The sequence below is a fragment of the Callospermophilus lateralis genome, chromosome 2 (assembly GCF_048772815.1).
Source record: "Callospermophilus lateralis isolate mCalLat2 chromosome 2, mCalLat2.hap1, whole genome shotgun sequence".
Classification (NCBI taxonomy): domain Eukaryota; kingdom Metazoa; phylum Chordata; class Mammalia; order Rodentia; family Sciuridae; genus Callospermophilus; species Callospermophilus lateralis.
Genome location: NC_135306.1, coordinates 185,682,386 through 185,708,547, shown reverse-complemented (window position 1 = coordinate 185,708,547; position 26,162 = coordinate 185,682,386).

Below are 26,162 nucleotides of genomic sequence, written 5' to 3'. Positions count from 1 at the left end.
GGTAAAAATTAATAATGTGCTAAACTTTAGTTTATCAATAGCAAATTTTGGTAACCCTTAATCACTCACTTAGTATGTTCAGGATTTAATATTTACAGTTGAGGAGCTGGTAGTTAGCAATAGTAAAAACTTGGGGGTACAACTAAACTAATATCCCACTTCATTAACCCCTCACACACCTCTACATAGACCACAGGTCACATTTGATGCACTATTAAAAAAAAAAAAACAGAATTTTTCTCTAAACTTGCATTCCCCACCATTCTGCCATGACTTGATCCTTATCTAATTGGTTAAAATTCACTTTGTTGACTCACATCTCAGAATATTGTAGCTAAGGATATACACAATAACTTGAGCTAGGAAAAGCTTCTAATAACCCACACAGTTTATATATGTAAGACAGAAATTTTCCATGCTAGATCAAAATATTTCCCAAGTTCTCTTTGATATGCTGGGCTATCCAGTCAAGCCAGAACTGAATGGAATCAAGCAGAACACTGGCTTACAAGTGTCCACATTCTCCACTTTCCTAATCTCCAGTAAGGCTCTGATATACAATCCTAGGGAATTTGGGGTATCTTTCTCTGCATCTTAATAGCAAAGCAAAACTATGTGCACCTATGTTCTATATTGCCCCTCTCTCTCTCTCTCTTCAATTAAATTATACAAAGAGTTGACCTTAATTAGTAGCCGCCAAGGTATGTGAACATGGGCAATGACTCAAGTTCTTCGGTGTTGATTGTCTCTTTATAAAATAATAACACCCTCAGGATTATAGACACAGGTTTGCACAAAATGTTTCTTTCAAAACAATAATCTCAAAAACTGTTCTGTTTTTTTTCATCTTTCATACATTTGATTCAAGTGAGTTATGCATTTCCATTTTTACCCCAAATACAAATTGCAGAATCACATCAGTTACACATTCACAATGTTTACATAATGCCATATTAGTGACTGTTGTATTCTGCTGTCTTTCCTATCCCCTACTATCCCCCCTCCCCTCCCCTCCCATCTTCCCTCTCTACCTCATCTGTTGTTGTTCCATTCTCTCCCTTCCCCCCCCTTTCCCCTCACAACCTCATATATGTGATTTCGTATAACGATGAGGGTTTCCTTCCGTTTCCATGCAATTTCCCTTCTCTCTCCCTTTCCCTCCCATCACTCGTCTCAGTTTAATGTTAATCTTTTCCTCATGCTCTTTCCCCCTGTTCAGTTCTTAGTTGCTCTCCTTAAATCAAAGAAGACATTTGGCATTTGTTTTTTAAGGATTGGCTAGCTTCACTTAGCATAATCTGCTCTAATGCCATCCATTTCCCTGCAAATTCCATGATTTTGTCATTTTTTAGTGCTGCATAATACTCCATTGTGTATAGATGCCACATTTTTTTTATCCAATCATCTATTGAAGGGCATCTAGGTTGGTTCCACAGTCTAGCTATTGTGAATTGTGCTGCTATGATCATTGATGTGGCAGTATCCCTATAGTATGCTCTTTTAAGGTCCTCAGGGAATAGTCCGAGGAGGGTGATAGCTGGGTCAAATGGTGGTTCCATTCCCAGATTTCCCAGGAATCTCCATACTGCTTTCCATATTGGCCGCACCAATTTGCAGTCCCTCCAGCAATGTACAAGTGTACCCTTTTCCCCACATCCTCGCCAGCACTTATTGTTGTTTGACTTCCTAATGGCTGCCAATCTTACTGGAGTGAGATGGTATTTTAGGGTAGTTTTGATTTGCATTTCTCTGACTGCTAGAGATGGTGAGCATTTAAAAAAAAACTGTTCTGTAAAACACTGATATTATATAGAACAAATTTGTAAAGCTCTAAATACTACATCTTAACCTTTAGGTATCAAAATTTTATTACTATATTAGTGATTCTGAGATGTAGTAAAACAACTCATATTTTAAATACATAAGCTGAGTTTTCAATACCCATTAACCTGCAGAAGAAATGGAGACCTCAGGGATGAACTTAGAAAATGCTCTTTTAAGGATTAAAAGATATTTATTTAGTCTAGAACACTTTGCTCATTTACAGTCTACCACTGTATATTTGATAACTCTCCTTGGAGGTCTGTCAGACAGGTAACTTTTCAGAAATAAAATGCTGATCTTCTCCCCCAAACATGTGTCTTCTGCCGTTATTTGGAGCTGTCAAATCTGCTCCCAGACTGTGGTGATGGGCAAAAGTGTGACATATGCAGTATAGGGGAGAAATAAAGAATGTCCATGCACTTCTGCCCTTTCCAATGTTTTATTCTCTCAAATTACTTACTATAATTTCACTCTCTAGATTCTTAATCAAGGAATGACAATTCTTAATGCTGGGCATTGCAATAGACATAATCAATTCAAAACAAACAATTATAAGTTAAGTCTAAGCACCACAAACACACTTAACCATGTCAGACCTATTACAGATATTCCCTCTGCATGCTGAGCTTAAGTGCTAGATTTAAAGTCGTAAGTCATACGTCTCCAGTTCAGCAGATGCACACTCACTCAGACCACAGTGATCTGGTCAGGAAACAATGGAGGCTTCTCCTTGTATGGATTTGATGGCTGGCTGAGAAGACAAGTCATAAGGAGAAGTCACTTTTCTCATCATGGTCAAGAGGAGGCTGTAGAGTTTGAGAGCCCTAAGGACAATGCAGAGGATCAGGCAGAATAGTTGGGATGTCAGACCGGGTTCTCATCAGGCTTTCAGGCATGTGTGCATGAGTATCAGCTGGCTGAATGTTCATTTGTTCCATTATTTATACTAAATTGTGGGAGCTTCTGCCTGCCTTTGGGTCCCTATCAGCTGTTAACATGTTTCTTAGTGACATCTTACATCTTAGAGAGGACATATGGTCTGGTGTTTTCCACCCTGATACCCTTCTGGCTCTTATCAGGGTTGTGGAAAGTGACTTGCTTTTTTCAGGCTATGCCTGATTGACATATCAGAGGGCTCTGTGGCTTTCCTGGTGAGACTGCAGATTTTATTTTAAAATGGAGTTTTAAAATGGAGTTGCTCAGGCTAAGACCTAAGGCCATCCTTACACTGACTCAGTTCAACAATATTGAGGTATTCTTGATTCTTCTTATCTTCTCCTCTCCATGGTATAAGAAAGAATCTTATTAAAAGTGTATATAAAACTGGTTAGTTCTCAGCAACTCCAACATAATTATTCTTGTCCAGGTCACTGTCTCTTACTAAAATAGTGATTTTTGTACTGATTTCCATGCTATTTCCTGGCCTTCCACTTTTTTTTTTTCCCTCAACATGGTAGTTGGAAGGTTTGTTATATAATGTACAGGTCATCTGTGTCCCTGTCCCACTCAAATTTTTCCACTGTAGTTTTACTCACTTGAGTAAAAGTCAACATGAGTAATAACTCATGCAGAAATTTTTCAAGATCTGCCTGTCTTCTTCTTAGACTTTATTTCTGAACACAATCTTCCTTGAGCTTTTTGAGCCACACTTGCTTTTTGGTGATTTGTCAAACACATGAGGCATATGTTTAACTTAAGATGAATATATATATATATATATTTTTTTTTTACCACAACACTCTACTTTGTTCATCAAAAAAATTATTTGATTTTTATTGCTCCAATAACACATTGCAACCAACATAAGAGCTTAAAAATATACATATATTATTTTTCAGCTTTGGGGGTCAGAAATCCAAAATAAGACTAAAAAGCTAAAATTAGGGTATTGGCAAGGCTGGCTCCATATGGAGACTCCGGGGTATGCTTGATTCCTTCCTTTTTTCATCTGCTACTGTGAGACGGCTGGCATTCATTGGCTCATGGCCACATTGCTCCATGTCTTGCTTCTGTTGTCCAATATCCTACTATTTTGAACCATTCCATAATTGAGAATATTGTGATTACATGACATGTACCCAGATAATATCTACAATCCACATAATCACATTGAAAGTCCTCTGTCATATAAGGTAAAACAATAAAAAATTCCAGGGATTAAACATGGCTGTGTTTTGAAGATAAATTTAAAATTTCTGTGTGAGTTTCTGTGTGTGTGTTTATACATATTCATTTTGGAGAACATAAAAAATATTAGCCTCTATATATTAATCTTCCTTAATTCTATACATGCATTTCCACTTAAAGAGTTATAAAAATTAAGCAAGTTTCTAATAAAGATGAAAAATTCCAACCCTATGTGATAAAGGAATATTAAATACAGTAGCTATATAACTCTTTAAAAATGTAATGCCTGGTACCATTTACCTTGAAAAATACACTGAGCCAATAATATTTTCTTCAAAGTTAAAATAATACTTGAGAAGTAATTATTATAAACTTACAAAGACTATAGTAATAAGACAACAAGAAGAGTAAAATTCTCCTTTATTAGATTATTTTAGTTTGGATATCAAAGTTAGATAATAACAGTACCAAAATGAAATTGTACATAAAACTTACACATAGAATATGTGGAAATATACTAAATAAATATTAAAAATACTATCCAATTATGTATATGAAATGAGTACATCATAATTATGCTCTATTTAGCGATAAATTTTATTATAATTTTTCATAAACATAAGAATAAAAAGGAGGAAGTAATGATAATTTATTAGATGAAATATTTAATAAAATTCAACATACATAATAAATTTAAAAATTTGATATGTTAGCAAACTCAATAGAAAGGAATATTCCCATTCTGATATAGATTTTCAAAATCTACATGATATGCTAAATATAAGTGCTAAAGGAGTCTTTTTCAAAATCAGGAACATGGCAAAGATCTCCACCATTTCAGCTTCTGTTTAAAAATTTCCTGAAGATGTAGTCAGCAAAATAAGACAAATAACATGAGAAAAAGACAGGAAAATTAGAACGTAAGAGACACAGCTGTAATTTTTCACAAACATTATGACTTTCAAAATAGAAAATTTGAAGAAATATGTTAGCATCTTTAACATTAACAAGAATATTGAAGAAGTATGCTAAGTGTCACATAAACACTAACATATGAAATAAATGACTCTGCTCTAGAAGAAAATACTTTGAGTATGTACTTTTTAAATGTGCAACCATCAAAAGCATCAAAATATAAAATACTACTTAATAAATCAAAAATTACATAGTCTGTAGAAAATTATATAATTTTAATTATTGTAGTAACAGAATATAAATAATTAACAAAATGACAAGAATGGAAGACAGCAAGTGTGTTTGTGAACAGGACTCAATAAAAAACAAAAAAAGTAAATAGAAGGAAGATTAGTAGAGAGAAGGAAACAGGGGGAGAGTGAAGGGGAGGAAAAGGGGAAGCACTGGGGACTGAAATAGAACAAATTATAGTCCATGCTTTTCTAATTATGACAAAATGTGTCCTAATGCTAAATATAACTGAAAAGAACCAAAAATAAAAGGTATCAAATTGCAAGATAAAAAATAAAAAGCATTCATTCTCTGCAGTTTATCTGTAAATCAAACAGATTTATCAGCTCTTTTTAATAATGAGCTACATGAGCAAACTACCAAGTATAACCAAGGTAATTCTGTTGAAGCACAATATGGGGAACTTACTCCACAAAATAGGAAAACTTATTCTAAAATAGTATTCACTGACATATTATGTCATAATGCAGGAGGTTTATTAGATTTGTCCAGTGGAGCAGAACTGAAATTTTGGAAAGAAATACTCATGTGTCTATGGAAATTTCACATATGGGGAAAATATATTTGCAAATTTTAAGTTATAGGAAAATTGATAACCTCTTTTGAAAATCTGGGGAGTGCTCCTTCCATCAGTTATGACTGTTAATTCCAGGTAGTTTTTTTTTTTTTCTTTTAATTATTTTTACTTATAAACAACACCATGATACATCCTGACATCATCACAAAAGCAGGAAACACAAACCCACTCCAATTCACTCTATGGCCCTTGACCCCAACTCCTCTTTCCCATTCTACCCATCCCTCTTTGATTCTGTAGTGGCATATCCTCCTCCACAAAAAAATCTTAACTAAGCTTCTTCAGAAATCTTCACCATATTTGATTTTAAGACTATAAGCAAAAGAGTCTCTACAAAAAAAGTTCAATATAGTTAAACTTTCTATTTTCCTGTTGCTCTATTTTACTTGGCCACTGGATGGGAAGAAATCAGCACTGCAGGTACTGAATGCCCCTTTACTTGTTTTCCACAAACGTGTACCTAGTATATCAGTTTGTAGAAATGTGTAAACAAGGCCTCTGGCCTTGAGCTGGAGCTTCGCAGGGATGTCTACATTTCTAAGAGAAGTTACCAATTGGGCTCCATGGTAACAGCTGGCAGGGGGAGGAAAGAAAAGGGAGAAGAAATTCTCCCCTTCTCAGGTGTTGTCCTTGAAGGGTTATCTTGCCCAGAACAGTTAAAGAAAAAGCTGCCTTTGTGTGAACTTCTGCAGACTGTGAATTTCTGAGCCCCTCTCCTTACATGCTGGGTATAAAACTCTGAAAGTACTTGAACTTGGCGTTCAGGGGATTGATTGACTACAGCAAAAGCTGTGCCCTCTGAACCTGGCTGCAGCCAAATAAAATTGTTTCCTGCTATCTTTAATGCCCCCTCATCTGTCACTACAACAATTTATTTACAGTTTACTTTATTTTTTATTTTTCTAATTAGCATCGCCTGGATACACCCTGTACTTGATGCTGGGAGCTACCGTGCCACATCCATGCATACACATATAAAAGTTTGGTCAGATTCGTTCCAAAGTTCTTCCCTTTTTCCATCCCCTCTCCCTCCTCAATTTCCTGTCTAATCAACAGATCTTTCTACTATTTTGATGAAATTATCTCCTTTTTTAATTTCCTTTGTTTATCCCCACCCCTTATTTTATATTAGCTTATACAAATCAGAGACAACATTCAACTTTTGATGTTATGATGGAGTAATACTCTACTGTGTATATATGCCACATTTCCTTTATCCTTTCATCTGTTGAAGGGCACCTAGTTTGGCTCCATAGATTGAGTATTGTGAATAGTGTTGCTATAAACATTGATATGTCTGCATTACTGTAGTATACTGCTTTTAAACATTTTGGATAAATACCAAGGAGTGGAATAGCTGAGTCATTGTTTCCATTTCTAGTTTTTTGAGGAATCTCCAGACTGCTTTCCAGAGTGGTTGCACTAATTTTCAGTTTCATCAACAAGTTACGAGTGTACTTTTCCCCCCACATTCTCCCCAACATTTATTATTGTTTGTGTTCTTCATAATTGCTATTCTGGCTGGAGTGAGATGAATTGTTTTGATATTCTTTTCCCTAATTGCTAGAGATGTTAAATGATTTTTCATATATTGGTTAATCATTTGTATTTCTTCTCTTGAGAAGTATCTACGTAGTTCTTTTCCCCATTTAATGATTCTGGGTTTTTTTTTTCTTTTTTGGTATTAAGTGTTTTGAATTCTTTGTATGTTGTAGATATTAATGGCCTATCTGAGGAGCAGGTGGCAAAGGTTCTTCCCCACACTGTAGGCTCTCTCTTCCTGCTCTTAATTGTTTCCTTTGCACACATGTTGTAAACAAAACTAGGTTAGTATTTTATTATAACAGTGTAGACAACATTTCTAAAATAATACAAAGTAGAAATTAAACAGGATGATGATTACTGAAGTATAGAGAATGGAAAAGTAACATCATGACTTTGAAGACATGCAATTTAGCAAATTCCACTTTAAGCAAAGGATCAAACCTTCTAAGTTACATAGATATCATCTGTGTCCTATGTGACACAGTAAGAGTACTTTTCTCCAAACCCAACTATTCAATCAAATCACACATACACACACACACACACACAAAACAAACAAACAAACAAACAAAAAAACCTCAGGGAAGCCAAATTTGAGCTCTTTCATTCCATAAAATGTTGACACTTAATAATTATAAATCTATATAGTACAAAGTAAAGTATAGATACATGAATATCTGATGCTGATTAAATCAGGATAATTAGTATATCCATAAGTTCAAATGTTCATTGTTTCTTTTGGTAAAATCTTCACAATCCTCTCTTCAAGCTATTCTGAAATATACAGTGCATTTTTGATGATTAGCCATTCTACTGTGCAGTATAACACTAGAACTCACTTTCTGTCTAATTGCAACCTTGTATCTTGATCAACTTCTCCTTTTGAAACTTCCTGCTTCTGGTAATCATTATTCTTTCTCCTATGAAATCACACATTCCATATGTAAATGAGATCATGTGGTATTTGTGTGCCTGACTTATTTGACTTAAGTTCATGCAGTTTCATTAATGTTTTCACAAATAATAATATTTCATCCTTTCTTATATCCAATACTATTACATATGATGTACATACAGCATAAACATATGCAAATATACACAATAATTATACAATACAAATAGATGTATATAAATATATATAATGTTATTTATATATGATATTATTGATAAACATATTATTATTATTGTTAAAAATATAATATGATATATAAAAATAATGACATTATCCAATTGATGAACACTTAGGTTAATTCCATATCTTGCTTATTGTGAATAGTACTAGAATAAAATAAACATGGTAATGAAGACATCTTCTTGAAATACTGACTTAATTTCTTTTGGGCATATACTCAACAGAGAGATTTTTGTTTCTAGTTGTTTGAAGAAACTCATATTGTTCTCCACAAATTGATTTTCTAATTTATATTCTCACCAACAGTGTGTAACAGTTCTTTTTCCTCTAAAAACCCTTGAATATTACTGCTCACAAGCATTAAGGTTATGAAAACAAGGAAAGACTGAACAACTGTTGCAGACTGCAATAGGCATAACACAATGGGTTACTATAACACAGGATCCTGGGGAAGAAAATAAACTGGTGGAAAATTTGGTGAAATCCAAATTAATTTAGTTCATGATGTTTGACCAATATTAGTTTGTTAATTGGAAAAATGTACTCTGGTTAATTAAGATAGATACAGTATGAAAGCTCCAGTGAAGTTACATAGGAAATCTGCAATATCTTTATAACTCTTAAGAAAATCTAAAATTGTTTCAAAATAAAATAAAAGTAAGAAAGAAAAAAAATCTTTTCTCATAGAAGCTTGTGAAGTAGGTTTTTTAAAATTCTTTAATTTTTTTTTTTTTTGTACCAGGGATTGAACCCAGGGCCCCTTAACATCTGAGCAACATCTCCAGCCCTTTTTTAAAAAAAAAAAAAATTGTTTTGAGACAAGGTCTTGCTAACTTGCTTAGGGCCTCATTTGATTGCTAAGGCTATATTTGGACTTGTGATTCTCCTGCCTCAGCCTCCAGAGCAGTGGGAATATAGGCCTATATGGCACTGTACCTCGTTTATAAAGTAGTTTCAAAGTTAAATTTGGAAAAAAATATTTAAAATGCTTATATTTAACTCAGAACATATCAAAAGCTCATCAAAAGAAGATAAATAACATGTAAGTAATATACAAACTACACAATTTGTGCTAATGACATGTTAAAGAAATCAAATAGACTCATTTATTTACTTGGGCTAAGTAAGTTGGTCTATATACATGGAGAAAATACATGGCAGCACCTAGTCATTTGGAACATTCATATAATCTTCAATTTAGGAAATTTCACTTTGTTTGTTCATTAAGTTTCCACCTATATAAACTAGGAGACATGTAGTAGAATGATGTTTGCGTGATCAAAAAAAAAAAAAAAAAACAAACAAACTTTGAAACTTGTAATGCACATTAAGTGCAGTTATATAAAAACAAGAATATTCTTGCAATGGTACACTATGGAGCAATTAAAATAAGTAAATTTAGCTGTATACTTTTGAAAATGGTTCAAAATTACTTGCAAAAATAGCTTAGTTTATATACATGTGGATACATGAATTTATACAGTAATACAATACTTAAATACGGTTAACATATTCAAAAGAATAACCACGAAGGAAAATTACAAAGATTTTGAGGTAATGATAAAAAACAAATTGAAGGTCATGAATTTCTTGTGAGCAGGAAGTGACCAGGAAAGAGCAAGCTCATGGAGACTTCAGCTGAATTGGGGAAGTTATACAGATGCATATTGCATAAGCTATGTTTAAAATTCATAGGTGTTAGCTAGATAAAGGGGAGCAGGATTGCATGAAAGGGAATTTTATAGGTTTATTTCACTTTGAAGAAAAAAATTCAAGGCTCTAACTGGAGAGGAACATATTAAAAAATATTAGAGACCTCATAACTCTAAATATCCCCCAGATTCAAGGATTACAGTGCATGGGAAGTGGCTGGGTTGCTATCAGGCTGCTCCTCAAAAACTGTTCTGTAAGGGCTTAGTTATAAAATTTTTAAAAATGCTTCTATCATTTTATTGACATTGATTCTTTCTTTTGAGCATCTTGTAAAACACTTATTTACATGTTGCACTTATACTCTAGGGGCTAATTTCTGAGCTTCAGAAGAAAATTAAATATGTTGGAAGATTATGTAAGCTCAAATGTTTTATTTAAATGATTGAGAGTCACTAAGGCAAAATGTCAGCAGGATTCACAATACTTAGCTAAGAAACCAGTTCCACATAATAGAAAATATAGCCCCAGAATCATATCCCATTAAAATGTAAATAGACAGACATCCCAATATGTTTCTTCTAAACTTTTCATAAAAATCGAGCTATACTTTATGCATGAAGCTATAGCTAAAATTGTCTGGTTGCACATCTGCATTGTGATTATTGGAGGGTTCAGTATTTGATGCCAAAAAAGATGAAACTCATATCCAGTGATCCATCTGGAGAAAAGTGAGGCTAAGCTTTGATTCCCATATTGTGCCTCATGGATTACTGAATCAGATCCAGAAAGTTTACATTGATTGGAATCAACTTGGAAAATCTATAAAAAATAGGGATAGATTATTTAATTAGAGGAGGTATTTTAGAGTAGGCAATACTTTCATAGTTTAAATGTATTTATTCCTGATAAGCGCTTCATTGTCATTGAGTATTTTCATATATTTGCAGTTTTAAAGCAATTTATGATTACACTTTCTGAAAGTAGGAGAATTTAATAGGTTAAGACAACAGCCTAAGAGTAATATTTTCTGTGAACAACTCTGTGTTCAAATTCATTCAGAAGTTACATGCATGACCATGAGGTAAATTTCCCCCAATTTTAGGGGTCATTTTCCCTTTGAGACTGACAAGATAAGGAAACCTATCTTATGTTGCTTTTCTGTGGTTCAAATAACTCCAAGTGTCCAGGATATTATGGATATAAGAGGGAGTGAAAAACAGTAGTGACTTATAGTATTGACCTTATTATTTCAGAGTGGACCTAAAATTTAAAACAACAAAAAGGTGAAAAAACACAAATATTCATTCCATATACATTTTTAGTAATAATAAAGTTTACGGAAAGAACATTTTTTGCAGAGGATTTAGAATGTGATCCATTCCCTCTTCATCAAAACAATTTTCCTGCCTCTCTCCTTTAATTTGCTAAGGAAATGTTTTTTTTTTTCTTTCTGTTATAAAAACCTATCAACATTATTTAAATAATCATCATTTTTTATCAGCTGAAGTTATCTCTTCAAATCTCTGAACCCTTTCATGTTTGCATTCACTTATTTTTCCCCACAACTAAAACCTTCAAACTATTACACTGGAACTTAAATAAAGTTCATAGGTTGAGCCAGAGTATACATTCTTCTTCCAATCATTATCATTCAGATAATGCTTTTATTCTATTGCATTCACATTGTTAGCAGTGTTTTATTCTATGTTGTCCTATCAGTTCTCTTCTAATTTTATACCATTAAACTAGTTCTATACTGTATTCTTATCCTAACTCAATCCTTTCATTGTCATTTCCTTCACCTTTTTTAAAATCTAGTGTTCTAATTATTCTATCTTACTCTATTTCATACCTTAAAATGCTTGACTGAAACTCTACCTTGGCTATATGACCTCCAAAAGGCATGATCACTTTCTATAAGTCATTTCCCTGCTTTCTTTAGGTTAGTATTGATGCCAGATGTTTCCTGCATCCCCAGTATGGATGAGGGTGAACTCTGAGGGTTGAGAGTTCTACGGTATAGATGTTTGCAAATGTTTATTAAAACCCACTAATTAATAACTAATCTGTAATCAATAAAATATCTGATTGGCTTGACTCAAATTATCAAGCTCATAGACATGTTTGGACCACCGATCTAAATACAAGGACAATTAACAAATCCAAATTTATATATAAGCAGGAAATTAAGGAAATACAGTTAAATGTATAGTCTTAAAATATAATTACTAATTATCAGGAAAGGTTCCTACTTTCCACTTGTGTCTATTATTTGTAATGGCTGAGTCTGAATCATCAATATATTTTAAATATTGTTTTTCTTATAAAATAGTCATTAAACAATAGAAAGATTTTTATTTTTTCACTGATTTTAATTTATCTAAATATAGATTGTAAGAATGTTGAGCCACTTAAGACAAATTCCTTTACTATCTTCTACAGAATGTATGGTTGAAAGGGGAAAGCAAAATATTCACAAAATACTTTGATAACACAGGAAAATATTTTCATAAACAACATTATTAAGTCCTTGTTCTAGAACTATAGAGAACACAAACTTAGACACAAAACTTTAAACAAAAAAACTGAATTTCATTGGAATTTAAAGATGAAGTAATTTTTGAAATGAGAATATGTTCTATTGTTATATTACTGAGAGTAATCGGCAGCATCATTGGGCTGGAAAATGACATACCATGAAGGACCTCACTCCATGAGTTTTGTAACCAGGGAAAGGCTACTTGTACCCTTGGTATGAGCAGTGATTGATATTCAAAATCAGGAGAGCATAACACTTGTCTTGGTCTCTATTCTATGAATCTGTTTTTCAGCATTCTCAAGAGCACAGACAGGTTCTTGCCTTGATTTAATAGATGGGAATCCAAGCCTTATTGCTATATCCAACCCTGATATGTAATATCAGAACTCTACAGAATTAATTGAACACCTTATAGAATCTGTATGGTGTTTTGTCAAAGCCTACCTCCCTCTTAGAATCAAACCTATGTGGAATGGCTTGAAACAAATTTACGCGTTGAATCACAGCTTTGAGCAAAAGCATTATTCCTTCTTGGAGGCTATGTTGGATGGAATGTGTTTCCAATAGTTTTTGTGTTGAAAATTTGATCTCCAATGTGATAGTGATGTAAGGTTGAGCCTAATAGAAGGTGATAGGGTTGTGAGGACAAAATCTTCACAAATACATACATATTGCTATCACAGAAGTGTAGACCTTATAAAAGGACAAATCCGATCCCCTCTTCCATGCACTTGAATTTCCCCTCATCCTTTTTAACTTCTGTTCTCCACCACTGGATGAGGCAGCAAGAACAAGTTAACAAGATGCCACTCTCTTGGCTTTGGACTTTTCAGTTTTCAAACTAAGAGGAAATGATTTTTATTCTTTGTAAGTCACCTTGTCTATGTCATTATATTATAAAAACAGAAAACAGGCTAAGATAAAAATATTACTATGGCGCTTTATACATTTTTTTCTTATTGAAAATTAACCATAAATGCATAGAACTGGTAGTGGTAATCCATTTGAGAAGGATCATGGAGCTAAGTTATTATTCATTGTTATTTTTATGCCATTTGAATTCAGTGAAAGAAAATTTTCTGATCATGAAATGAGATATATTTCCATTTATTAGCCAAGATTTTATATATCTCTCCATTTTCCAGACTTGGAAAATATGAAGGTGGAAATTGGGAAGAACAGAATGAAAATATAAGAGAAAGAACAATGTATTTATTAATAATAGACTCCCAAATTACATTAGCAAAGAGTTTTCCTTTGACTTCTTGTGCTGATATTTGCAAAAGTCCTAATCACATTTACAGTTTTAAAAACTTGAAACAAGGAAAAATTCATAGTTATCCAAACGGTTGAAGAAATGAATTCACTGTTCATTTGCAGAAGAATGTTATGCAAAAATAATCCAAAAGTCCAATTACACTTTAAAACTCAACTATCCACAGATGACTTTATAAAGGAATGAATATAAAAGCAAAATAAAATTATTTTGAGTTTTTCCCTAAGATTCTATTCAAAGGAAAATGGAGGATAATGATGCTAGATCAACTGGGACAATTTTCTAGAATCCATGTAAGTATATTTTTTGCCAGAATTTGCTCAAAAATTTCTATAGTAAGGACTACTTCAAATATAATGAAATGTTTTTGAAAAACCTCACTTTTTTGTCAAATAACAACCATGAAAGTTAAAATCATGTACCATGAATCATGTAATTACTAATATTATGATGGAGTTATTTAGGAGCTGAGTTCTAAGGGAATGAAAAAAAAAAGAAAAATAATCTTATATTAAACACTTTTATTTCCTGAATATTATTTAAAAGTTTTATATGGGTGAATGCATACTTGCTAAATATTAGAGATTGGTCTGAATTTTCCTTCCCTGCCAAACATCTGGTCAAAGCTGTGGCCTATGAGGGATGATATTTAATGAAAGATGAGCTATGGATTTTGTACTAATTTTGGCTTTACCAATGCCAAGGTCGACTCCTTTGAGTAACACTGCTGGACTATTCATCATGCTTTGTCTTCACAGGTGGCCTTGTTCTCTGATGAGAATCTGTAGTTCAGTGGACATTGATTATGACTGAAGGGCTCAAGCTGAATCAAATGACAGCAATCATTTAGCTTCATATGTAGGTTCCAAAAAAACAAAATAAAACTAAAACAACAACAACAGCAACAACAAACATTTCCTTGGAGAAAGAATACCAATGAACTGAATAAATTCGTACATTTCACTTGGACACTTTTTAATTCCAGAACAATCCAAACATGATATAATATTAATTCACAAAATTTACTCTCAATAAAATGAACATGTAAATGCTACAGTGTATGTTCTCAGACTTCCTTTTGATTTACTTATCCATTACTCTCTGTTCTTTAATAAGTAGCATTTCTCATGGAAAAATGTATTTAATATGATGCTCTCTAAAGAAAGTTTTGGTTCACTGTAGACACTCTATTCTAATTTAGAATACACTCAAATGTGAATGTAGTTCTAAAATTTATTCCTGATGCAAAAGGAAGAAAATTAGAAACTATTCCCAAACATGTACCTTTAAAATATTCTATTTTAAGAATATGGGAAAAATTGAAAACATGAGATTTTAACAAAATTTTTATTACAAATGTGTTTGCATTTGTCACATTTATTACTTTATAGCAAAACCTTGAATAATCCATAATTTCATGTCCAGTTACCATTAATAAAATGTCAAAATACAGCTCTAATAAATTTATAATAAACTGATTTCTTTCAAAGATATAAACTGATTACCCCACAGCCATTTAGTTTTCAATATGGCATTCCATTATTTGACATTTCAGTTTACTAAGCTCTGAAAGGAACACAATGGTTTCTCATTCACAAGGAGATTGTCATTATCAGTTTTTCCAACCCTGCCCTGGCCTACAGCAATAATAAGTCACTGTTTAAGGTTACAACATCCCACTTAATAAGACAATATGAAATAAGGCTGGTGGTTCCATACTCAGAACCAACTTCCCAGTAGAGTCTGAAATTATTTTGAGCCTTGCCGCAGTCTGGCTGGGCACAAATCACCAGCCAGTGAAGCAGGAACAAACTTTATTTCTGAACTCCACCAGCACACTCCACACACGCTCCTGGGAACTCCCCTGAACACCATGTGGCTCCTCAGGAACCACCAACCCGAACTCCCTCCTCCGGCACTTCCCCAACCAATGCGAACTCTTCAGGAATCCCCATGAGAGAGCTCAACCCAAACTCAACGGGAACTTTGCAAGAACTCAAAAGTAGCAGGAGAACTCCAAAGTAGCACGACCAAGGTGGACAGTAATGGCTCCCCTCTCAACCAATACTGTTGGCAAAATGCCAGGGGCCACTCTCACTCAGCTGTGGCTCTCAGCAGAACCAGAGTTTGGTTATATGAGATATTACAAAACCAGTATTCCTTTTCTTATTATGACGAATGAACTATTCATATTTAAGACTTGTGTAAAATCAATTAAAATTATATACAAATTATATATAATATATATAATGTATATTTATATAATTTTATATAAGATTGTGTATATAAAATTTTTATTTTTTCAATAAATCTGTAAATCAGGACTTTAGTAGAATTTACCCTTGAATATCATAAAAAATGCTTGATAGAACTGGAGTTCAGCACAATGGTATAGCACTTGCACAAGGCCCTGGGTTCAATTCCCAGAATCACAAAAAGGAAAAAAAATATAAATTGATGAACTTTAAATCTATGAAAAATTCTACTTTATTTATATTACTTTTCATGAATGGAATAATTTTTGTATATTTCTCAAAATTACAGAAATAACATATAGTGTTAATTTTTTCAACTTTTTGGCACAAAACCTCCATATGTGATAACAGCACAAATTAGCATTATTGACTTTTACTCCAAGCCTGATTCATTGACTTAATTTCAGTTCTGAATTACTCCAGTGTGATTGCAGAATTGTGACATGTAATACATCCACTCTCAAGAATGAGAGGCAAAGAAAGTGTTCCCTCTGCACCCTCATATTTTCTCTATTGAATTTAGGCAAAGTCCTTTTTTATTTTCAAGTGGATAATTTATAACAATAACTAAAATAGATACTTAAAATCATCTTCCAAATTATAGTTAACATCTAGGTTGAGTTCCAAGGCTATATTCCTGAGAAAGGCTTTTGAATTCTGAGCACAAGTTCTGAGTCTATATGTGTCAACAGATTTTATTTTTAAAGATATGCCTATAATTGATGGATGAACCCTTAGTTCTGCTGTATAGCTTTGGTAATTTCATAGTATGTTTCAATTCCCTTAGGCCCTATCTTCTGATTTATTAGATATAGCATACTAGAAAACTATTGAAATGTTAAGCTTGCTCAAACATTTCTATCTCAGTTAATTCTTTGAATCTTTGATTTATAGAAGGTGTTTTCAGGGCCTACCCTCTCTATTGTATTTCTAATCTCTTCTGACAACTTGAGAATTAATTTCCCAATAATACCATTGCATGGCATTCTTCTCTTGAAGGGACTCTTTATTTTAGTTGATTTTAGAAGCACAGGGGAAGTAGATATTAACTTTCAACCCAAACAGCCTTAGGATTGTGCTGTCAATGTCCTTACTTACTTGGTGTCTGGGAAATTTGGTGAACTCATCATGGCAGGATTACCCTGAATGTTAAATGGGATAATGCATATGGCAGACACCCAGTGATTGATGATGTTTTTTATCTGCATTAGTTTGCTTCTTTCCTCTGGTTAAAAGAAAACGAAAAGACCATCTTTTCACTAAACAAGAGCTGAGAGACACTGATTCAACATGTGCCATATTTCAACATGGTTATTCCCTATACAATGCTCTCAGTAGGACACTAACTTTTGAAAAGTTTCAGAGATATTCCATAATTTTAGCTGCCCTTATAGTTTCTGGCATAGAATAACCACATCTACTCCATTTGGGAACTTGCACTGGAGTTGTGTTCACTTTAAAACATGCTTCCACTCAGAATAGTTGGAATAAGAATTTTTAATTAATTTGAAATTCTTCATGATTATATTATTTTATTATGTTTTAAAATAAAGTAATAAAGGAACTTGTATGCTCTTATTTAAAATAACTTTGATTTTTTTCTATTTTGTGACATCATAGAAAAAATACTTAAAATGAAATAAATTGCTAAATTACATGCAAGAAGCATTAGCTTTAAGAAAATGGGATTTAAAGGGAAGAATTTATATAAATAAATATTTTTAGGCAGAATCCATCCAAGATCTTTGTGCAAATCATAAATCTCATTAGATCGAAGGCATGAAAGACTAAATAATCTAGAAAATAAATCATAAACAACAAACAAAACCTGGAAGGAAGTATATTGAGATTTAAAAAAAAAAATGGATAATGCTCAAAAGTACCTGAGAGAAATTGGATACATGTTGAAGTGATCTAACACATGTGGATTTGGAAACCCAGCAACATAAGATAAAGAGAATGGCAAAGCAGTATTTGAAATGGTAATGGCTGACACATTCTGAAAACATGGGATGAACACAAAATAATGAAGCAGAAGAAACTAAATATAAGAAAAAGTACAGGGAAGCATATCATTGTAAATTGTAAATTCCAATGCAGAAGGCTAAAAATAGAGAAAAAAATTACATATTATGTGCCAAGGAGAAGCAGAACCACTGAAACTGAAAACTCATTATGGACAGAATCAATGGATTTCACAAAGAAGAGAGCTGACATAATCAAAATGGTAAATAAATATATCAACCAATCTAGCATCTTATTAGCAAAAATAGTCTTCAAATTTGAAAGCATAACAGAAGGAGTAGCTCCTTGAGCCCTTTGCCCACCAATGCTGTCCTAATTTGCAAATATGGGAAGAATAAAAATAAACACTCTGGAAAATGTCCTGAGGTTATACAGTAAGTAAAGTAACATCTATTAAAGAAAACCTATCAACTCTGGGTAGAATAGTGAAAAATATTCTTGGTTTGCAAGCCATACCTGTCCTCTTGCCCAGTACAGCATGGCAGAAGCTCTGGGCAGGTGTGTCTAAGAAGCAAAGGCCTCCTCTTTGCCAGCTGTCAGTGAAAGACTGTGATACCCCATGAAAGCAGCAGGCCTGAATCACTTCTCATTCACACACTCGCACTAGCATATGGTATAGGTTAAGTTCCAGTAAAATAGAAGGATTCCCTTATTCTACCCAGCACCCACTCATTGGGCAGAGGCTCTGCTCCAGGCAACAGAGGCCACGAGTACTAGATTGTCCTTTTTCTGCTTTCAGAAAGGGTGGAAATTCCATGTGGAAAGAGGCCAACTGAGATCAACAGTCTATCTTATTCACCCAGTGACCATGAGGTAGGGATGTCAGTCCAAGACAAGTGGGCCACATCATCCATCACAGTTCTAACACAGTGGCCCAGATATTATTACCAGGCTGCAGAGGCAGTTCATAACAATACGCAAGATCCTCCAAAGGAACAGACTGTTTAGAACAAAATTTGAGAAATTCAAACCTAAGAGATTCAAATGACAAAGTTTTGGTGGTAAGCAATTAAGGGGAGCCATGTTTCTCTACTCGAGCTGTAGATTAGTCCTTAGGCCAGCCAGGATACTCTAAGAAAAACAAAAGTTAGGGAAGCAGATTAAAAGAACCCTCCTGAGGTCAAAACAAGCTGCAGACTATCCTAAAAATCTAAACTCTGCTGCAGAGGAGTCTGGGGTTAATTGGATCCAAGGTAGAGGAATATATGCCCTAAAACAATGAAAAGCCCAGATCCAGATGGCTTAATTAGTGAATTATAACACAGATTTAAAAGTCATAATATCATTTTTTCATATGCTTTTCCAAAAATATGAATGAGCAAAAGTACCCAACTTTTCTAAGAGATCAGTACACTGATAACAAGTACAAATAAGCACAACATGAGAAAAAAAAAATCACTATTGCTCAATATCTCATAGCTCAAAAACATACTGGCAGGTTGAAGCAATTTCAATATCTAAAAGAGTGGACACCTATAATCCAGCAGGATTTATTAGAGAAATACAAGGTTGGATGACATGTGAAAATCAATTAATGTATTATAGCACTTAATGTATTATAAAATCAGTAGAATGAATGTTAAAAAACACATGATTATCATAATTGTTGCAGAAATGTCATTTGATAAAATTTAAAATCTTGTTGACTAAAATAATACCCAAATTAATATTCTTTTTCATAATAAAGGACATCTACAATCCCTCACTCCCCCAATGCCAGCTAACTTCACACTTAAAGGTAAATGACTAAATATTTTCTACCTTAAAATAAGGAACAAGATAAGATTTTTATTCTTGCCACTTAGTCTGTGTTGTACCTAAGGTTTTATCCAGAGTAATTAGATATCCAAATTGGAAAGGAAGAAAGAAAATTTGTCTGTTAGCAGATGCATGATATTGTGCATTGAAAATCCTAAGAAATCCATTAACAGAGTATTAGTACTAGTTGAACAAGATTGCAGAATACAAGAATAATATCATAAAAAATCAATTGTATTTCTATGCACTAGAAATAAACAATTCTAAAATGAAATTAAGAACACTTTCGTGTATAATAGCATAAAGAAGAATAAAATACTTAAGGATAACCTGAACAAAATAAGTGTAAGATATACACAGACAACTACAAGGCATTCTTTTTTTTTAATTGATTGTTCAAAACATTATAGAGCTCATGATATATCATCTTTCATACATTTGACTCGATTGGGTTATGAATTCCCATTTTTTCCCCAAATACAAATTGCAGAATCACATCAGTTACACACTCACATTTTTACATAATGGCATATTAGTGACTGTTGTGTTCTGCTACCATTCCTATCCCCTACTATCCCCCCTCCCCTCCCCTCCCCTCCCATCTTCCCTCTCTACCTCCTCTGCTGTTGTTTAATTCTCTCCCTTTTTTCCCTCCTCCTTTCCTCTCACAACCTCTTATAATTTTGTGTAACATTGAAGGTCTCCTACTTTTTCCATATGCTTTCCCTTCTCTCTCCCTTTCTCTCCCCCCTCTTGTCTTTGTTTAATGTTAGTCTTTTCCTCATGCTCATCCTTCTACAAGGCATTCTTGATACTTAGAAAATCCAAATAAACAAAAATATATCCCATGCTCACATTTGGAAGATATAATAATGTAAAAACAATATCACTTTCAAAACTGACCTTCAGATTAGGCACCATACAACTCAAAATACACCATTGATATGAGTGTAATTGTTATTACAATAAATATCTTATAAGAAAATGTATGAGCAAATATTCATGACATCACATCAAGATCAGTAAAAACTAATACATGATTTTTTTTTTTTTATTTTGAAGGTAAAGAAACAAGTTTCTAAGTAATTACACTATTGGCTGAAATCATTACCCCTGTTTGTATAAATAACATTTGCCAGGTGATTTTGCAATTTCTTTCACAAAAGATTTTCCATATTTCAAAAGCCCCATTTATTGGTAAAAGCTACAAATCTTAGAATAATGATGATAAAATTGAAGAAGAAAGTCTTCCTTTGTTATGTATATAAAATAAGCAGATGAGTTTTTGAAAATAATCAAATGCAAAAAAAAGTAGCATGTAATTGTATGTCACCTTTAATTTGGTCATGGAGACAATTTACAACTAGGATTGGGGAGAGATATCTAATTTACATTTTAAAAAATAACCCTCAGAGCTCTGTGGGTAATATTATAATTGAGTGCACAGAGCAAACTTAAAAGAAGAAATCTCCTATGGAGGTTACTTCAGTTCTTCAATCAAGCAGTGATTGTGACTTGGACAATCAGCAATAGTTAAGAATGAGATGGGCAGATCCAAAGTGTTTTGAAAATTGAGTTGCAGGCCTGGCATGGTGGTGCATGTCTGTAATCCCAGTAGCTCAATAATCTGAGACAGGAGGATCATGAGTTTAAAACCAGCCTCAGCAACTTGAAATTGGTAAGACCCTGTCTCTAAATAAAATATTAAAAAAGGGCTTAGGTAGTGGATCAATGGTTAGACACCCCTGCATTCACTCTCCAGCGCCAATCAATCAATCAATCAAAAAATAAATAAATTTAGTCACAGGGTCATACTGGGATTTGGATATGAGGTAGATAAAGGGAGTGGAGAAAATGGTGATTTTTAAAATATTTAAATTGATCACACATATACAGGGAGCTGTTATTTAGTGAAAAACTGAATTCAGAGAGGATGGGAATTTGAGGGAAAACTTAAGAACATTCTTTTTTTTAGTATTTGAGAAATATGCTAGGCATCTATAATAAGATAACAGGTAATATGCAGGCTGCGTGAATCCAGAATTACATGGAAATATTGAGATAGTAGAGATTTAGAATATACCAGCATAAAGTCAATAGAGAGTAACAAATACAAATATCACTTAGTAATATACTAATATATATATATATATATATATATATATATATATATATATATAGTGTGTGTGTTTGTGTGTATTATACTGACACAATAGCATTTTTTGAAAAAAATAAGGGAAAAGTAGAAGAGCTAGAGTGAGAGATGCATGAAAGTGACTCTGTTTCTTTAAGACAAGAATGGAGAACATAACATGATTATTCAATGTAATTAAGGAAAAAATATAACACAGAGGAAAGGGTTAATTATTGAGCTAATTCCTTTATAAAAAGTGAAAATTAATTTTTTTCAGGACTGAACAGGGGAATCTTTTGACAGTTTGCTAGGAAGAAAAAAATTGTAAGGAATGAATAGAGAAAAACAATGTGTTTATATGGCTTCTGTACATGGGAGGAAGTGAAAAGAAAACAGTATACATAGAATTTCTATCAAGAAGATCATGGCTTTGTAGGAGAATAACCTAATAAGTTCTTGGGTTAAAGATACAGTGTGTTGTCCTGATCCCATGCTTGGAGTATGAAAGTAGCCATTTCGAGTAATCAGACATTTAGAGGTGTTTAGAAAACACTAAGGGGTATAAAAGAGCCAGACCTTGAGATACTGTGTGAGATATGGGTCATATGTACTAATTTTCAAAGTAAGAGGCACTACACAAATTTTGAATCAAGGGACATACCTGAGACAATGTTTGCAAACCTTTGCTTACCCGATATCATTTAATAAACACATTTCCTTAGGCCATTATGTGAAATGAGTGATTATATACACATGCTCACTAACGTTAAGTTCTACCCAGGTGGTAGAAGACTAATTTAAAATATGCCATTTTAATGTCTGGGAATCCTATGAGGCATTCAGATAGCATGTAAATACAGAGGTTTTCCCAGAGAGAGAATGAATTTTGGAGACCATTGCCTATAACTGCTTCTATTGGGATTCCTTCTGCACAAGCCTTTCTACAATCAAGCTGGATACGTGTGTCTCTTTGAACCTGTCCTGGAGCTCTTGCAAAGTAAATTCCATCCCTGTCAACAATGATAAGTAATGCTCTCTTCAGCAGATGTCTGCAGTAGATCTCCAGATTTCCATTTGTGGAGCATCTACTTAGAGATGGTTAGCGTGGTAGAGCAAAAAGCCATACTGATATTCATTCCCCACATAGATGTGTGGGCACTGCTAAGGACTGAAGACATATCTCAGATACTGAGAGTCTAGCTGATAGCTGTGATAAAAACTGAAGTGGGTGAATCTATAAGGAATTCGAGAAATGATATTAGAAAATGTATTTAACTTTTAATGTGATAAATGAAAAGGAAAATTCAAGTCAAAGTTCAAGAAAAGAATGCTAAACATTCTTAATTTTAACAATTCGACAGCTATTGCATTTTGAAAGGGAGGGGGGATGGAGATAGAAAGAGGGAGAGAGAGGAAGGGAGGGAGGGAGAGAGAGAGAGCAAGCGCACAAGAGCAAGCTGTAGAAGAAGAAAAAGTAAACACAAAGAAACTTTTAGAGTAGAAGGCATGTAGAGAGAAGAATAGTAGAGTGGGAACTTGTTTTAGACAAAAAGGTTTTAAAAAATGATTACAGCACAATTATTATAAATAAATTCTAAGCAGAAGTTCGGTTATAGAATATTGATTATTTTTTTTCTCTAATATTCACCACTTTTGTGATTACAAGAACTTATGAACAGCAAAATAATTTATTTTAAAATATCACCAAATCTGTAGTGAGCTGTCAAAGACAATAAAATCAGCTATTAGAATACTGTGATATAGTTTTACATGAAAGCATTATGAGGCAGAACTGTTAGTAGACTTGATGTTACCTAAGACTATAAGTATGAATAATCAAACGAGCAGAATACAGCTAAAGATTTGATGTATGCATTAACCAAAATGGAAAAAAAATGTTATCTCAATTATTGGGGACTCATCACTCTCTGGAAGGCATTGCCAGGTTACCAAGGATGCAATTCAACCTGTGCACTTTCCTTAATCCTTTAGGAGAACTCCCAGCCACTAGCTTCCCTTTGATAAATAGAAAGCATCTGGTATCTCAAGGATGGCCATTAATCTCCACACAAGATTAAAGTAAGAGGGGAAACATGTACAAAAGTTTGTAATTAGTGATTCATGTGCTAACTTCCCATGAATTAAAGATCTTCATGATAGTTTCTGTTTGGAAATGGATATATTTGAATTGATACATGGTCACTATAAGAAATCAAGATATACCAAATTCAATGTAAGCTTTAATCAATGCTTTTTATTTTAAGTATCTGTAATCTAAAGATGGATTTAAATATAAGAATACCTTTTTATTATTATAATATGTGATATAATAACATATATATTTTTGATATCCATAGTTTGATAGGTAAAATAAAGATCCAAAAGTTTTGATAAATTGCAATTAAAAGAATTTGTAGCTTATTAACCAAAATGGCAATTTCATTTAATTGAAAATCATGTATTGTTGCATAGCGTATACTAAATGGTAAGTAAATATTATTTTTTATGATAATTGAAAAATAGTAATTAATGTAAAATAATCTTCAGTCCAGAGCTTTTTAGTATGAGTACAATAAAAAATTAATAATTTGGTACCTCCATCATCAAAGAATAATCAGAAAAACAAGAATTTATATAGCAGAAATTATAGACAACATGGATACTGTTTTTGTTGCTCAGTTGGAATTTAAAATCCAAAGGTGATAGACAAAGATGTGGAAGACACTGATAGAAATGCAACTGGTAGTCATTACATGATGAATAAATACAAAATTCACTGAGAATGGAACAAAATAAAGGTACCTTGACAAGAAGTGGTATGTGGTCTTTAGTTTTCTGTGATTTCTCAGTGATCAATAAATAAGTGATTGCTCATTTCATAGATTTGCTTAAATAAAGGCGATTTGATAGATATAAGGCCCAAGAACTTTTACACAAAAAACTGAAACAAGAAAAGACCTTAGTAGGTACAACAAAACTCTCAGAAATTTGAGAGAGTTTTACCTGATTATAAATATTGATAAAGTTCTATGGGATCAATTCCAAAAATAACTGTATTTCTTTTTTAAAAAGTATAGGTTAGCTTATCATTTGGGGAAATTCTTTTACTTAGAGAAATATTTCTTTCTAGAACAGATTAAATGCAAAATTACCAACAATTGTGGAAAGATATATAAATGTTACTGATTTTTTTAAAACCCTAAAAGCTTCTCTACCCAGAATTTTGTATTTTATATACATAAGTATACATATAGTTCAATATTTTCTCATTGAGGATTTGACTTATTCTCCTTAATCTTCTGACTGGTTGATACAAATTAACAATATTCATGATCCTAATATTTACATATACAAAAAAATTAAGGCATTAACATTTCTAACTTCTCTCTAGAACTATTTAGGGAAAAAAAGATGGTCAGAGAATATGTTTAATACTTTGTGGTACTAAGTATCAATTAATTAAGTAAACATATCTTTGGATTTAAGAACCTGTTGTTCCTGACATAAATGCTCTAAAATTTCATGTATCTTAATTCTGTGATGATTATGAGATTACAAGTTCACCTGTAAGTTGCTATGATATAAATGTAGTTAATTGTCCCCAAAAAATATGTATATTGGAATTTAATATCCAGTATGATATTGTTACAACGTGAAGCCTTGTGGGAAGTGATTAATCATGATGGCTCCATCCTGATGAGTGGAATTAGTGACTTATAATTACTGAGGATGCAACAAGAATTGCCATCTGTGAAGCAGAGGGAAAGCCTTTGCCCAACATAAAATTCACTGTCAACTTTATCTTGGCTTCCCCAGACTTCAGAGCTGTAAATTCCTGATGTTTATAAATATAATGAGTTTGAGATTTTTTTCTACCAGTCCAAAGGGACCAAGAAAAAAAGTAATTGTAAATATATAGTAGTTTGGGTTGTTTTGAAATTTCTTTTAAAAAAGTACTGAGATGCCTGTGTACTCATTTTAAAAGCTTGGAATGTTTTATTTAAACAAATCCTTAACTATGAAACCCATGGGAGAATTGTCCTGTTTTCATTCTTACTAATGTTATTTCCCAGTGCTTTTGTGCAATGTTTGTTTATGGAGGAAAAGAAAG